At 47.8% G+C, this 2,779-nt stretch overlaps 1 pseudogene; it reads left to right on the forward strand.

Moving 5' to 3' along the window:
* Positions 1-1,065: 1,065 nt before the first annotated feature.
* On the forward strand, positions 1,066-2,779 carry LOC138974477 (tumor protein p73 pseudogene; annotated as a pseudogene).

The raw sequence follows: 2,779 nt of genomic DNA on the forward strand, positions 1-2,779 counted from the left end.
TTCACTGCTGAAGAGACCATGGACACACAAAAATCCACATACATATCAAACACTAGATGAATACCCGCTTCGCCGGGTATGGCTGTGCCGGCAAGAAGTCAATCCGAATACCCGGCTGCGCCGGGCACCCGGCTATGCCGGGTGTGGCTTTGCCGGCGCACCGCACGAAGGTAGGGAGATAATCGCGGCTATTAACACTGGAGAAGATAACGAAGAGTTACTGGTAGTGGATCCAGACAAAAAAAAACAAAATCGGTTCAGCACAAAAAACAAAATCGGACACACAAAAATCCACATACATATCAAACACTAGATGAATACCCGCTTCGCCGGTGCTTCCTACGTTTACTACATGATCACCAAGAAACGCTACTTTCACAAACCCTTCTACAAAACGCTGCGGTCCTCCATGGAAGCTATGAGGGACCACTGCAAGCAGAACAATGTCGCTTCCCTGGCCATGCCGCAGATCGGATGTGGATTGGACGAGCTGAACTGGAGCGCCGTCCTTGAGATAATCAAGGAAGTCTTCAAGAACACAGGCATAACTGTTAAGATCTACACCTTCGGGGGCTAAGAAACACAGTTTTTGTACATTTTTGACGTGCATGCTACAGGAATAATGCATATCTTTTTGTTTGCTTGTTTTGTCATGTGCGGGTGATTCCCGGTAGTCACAACGTGGGAGCCGACTACCTCAGCCGGGCATGCGTTGAGGAGGGATCTTTTGCCGTGTAGACGGATGTCTATGCTCAACTTGGGGGGCATTGTCGCGGACAGTTGTATGTATATATAAGGTTCCTAAGTCCTTTGTACTGGAAACTTGCATTCTCCCAGTAAGGTCATATATTTTACTCCGCCCTGATATGGCCCTTCGTGGTCGGCTGGGCGTTAAACAAACAAACAAATATATTTTACTACGTTGCAAGCCCCTGGAGCAATTTTTTGATTAGTGCTTTTGTGAACAAGAAACAATTAACAAGTGGCTCTATCCCTTCCCCTATCCCATTTCCCCCCTTTCCCCGTCGCGATATAACCTTGAATGGTTTAAAACGACGTTAAACACCAAATAAAGAAAGAAAGATGAGGGCCTCGGGGGAGTCACCCATCATAATGGTAGTGGCCTCCCCCTTGTCATTGGCAAAACGCCGGAATGCAGGCAGCAGGAGTGAAGTTGTTCTGTAACACCAATACAATCCCATCAATTCACATCGGTCTCGAATAGCATTCACTGCTGAAGAGACCATGGACACACAAAAATCCACATACATATCAAACACTAGATGAATACCCGCTTCGCCGGGTATGGCTTTCGCCGGGTATGGCTGCGCCGGGAAGAAGTCAATCCGAATACCCGGCTGCGCCGGGCACCCGGCTAAGCCGCGTGTGGCTTTGTCGGCGCACCGCACGGAGGAAGGGAGATAATCGCGGCTAAAAACACTGGAGAAGATAAGGAAGAGTTACTGGTAGTGGATCCAGACAAAAAAAAACAAAATCGGTTCAGCACAAAAAAAAAAATCGGTTCAGCGCTATATGTCAAAGCAGCACCGCCCTGATATGGCCCTTCGTGGTCCGCTGGGCGTTAAGCAAACAAACAAACAAACAAAATGATGACAGCAATGGGGGTCTCACAATGCCACACACCAACACATCTGCTGTGCCAGAATTCACTGACTACGCAGGGGACTACAAATTCGAAATATCATTCGCCCCTCCGTCCAAAGAAACAAAGTCAACAACATGGACGCATTCGGCAGCCCTGAAGAAACTGTATGTTCGAATGGCAACAACGTGTCCCGTGCGGTTCAAGACAGAGAACCAAGCTCCCCAAGGTGCCTATATCCGTGGAATGCCCGTTTTCTCCAAACCAGAACACTGTCAGGAGGTGGTGAAAAGATGTCCAAATCACGCGAACGACGACATCAAGAAAAACATCCCTGCTGCCAACCATCTTGTGCGGTGTGAACACAAGATGGCACGCTATATGGAAGACGCATCGACGTTGAGACATTCCGTCATCATCCACTACTAAATGCCGCAGGCTGGCTCGGGGACGTTAACAAGCAGACTGCTTATGGACACGTTCCAAAACTAATAATCAATACACATTCTGATAACAAGACATGGCGAACAAGTGATAACTTCAACCCTTTTCTTTCAAAATATTTCATAATATTTTATACAAATAAAGAGAGAGAGAGAGAGAGAGAGAGAGAGAGAGAGAGAGAGAGAGAGAGAGAGAGAGAGAGAATGCTTTGCTACATCTATTGCTGTCACTGTTAATATACGGAATGGGTCACAAATTTGTTTCAGTTTATGTGCCTTGGGTCTTGTGTGTGCGGGCCCAACAGACGTCCAATCCACATTGTGTTCACGCTGGAACACGACAACATCGTGCTGGGGAGGAGGGCAATCGAGGTCCGCATCTGTGCCTGCCCCAGGCGAGACCGCAAACAGGATGAAAAGGTGGCCATGAATGAGAAGCAGCAGAAGGGAGGTGAAGTTGCCAAGTATGCTCTCAACACCACCATCACTAGTGTTTGTAAAAAGAGGAAAGCAGACGACAGCGACGTCTTTATGTTGACAGTGAAGGGGCGTGAGAACTACAAGAGTTGTGTCACATCCGGGAGTTAATGGATGCCATACCCAAGCAGGTGGTGGACGGCTACAAGCGACAGCAAGGCGAAAGGCCGAATGAAGCTCAACTGCCTTCCATCCCATCACTGGAAACTCTACGACATATAAATTTGAAATGACGCCACTGATACTTTTGTGCACT

This window comes from Littorina saxatilis, linkage group LG8, assembly GCF_037325665.1.
Source record: "Littorina saxatilis isolate snail1 linkage group LG8, US_GU_Lsax_2.0, whole genome shotgun sequence".
Classification (NCBI taxonomy): Eukaryota; Metazoa; Mollusca; class Gastropoda; order Littorinimorpha; family Littorinidae; genus Littorina; species Littorina saxatilis.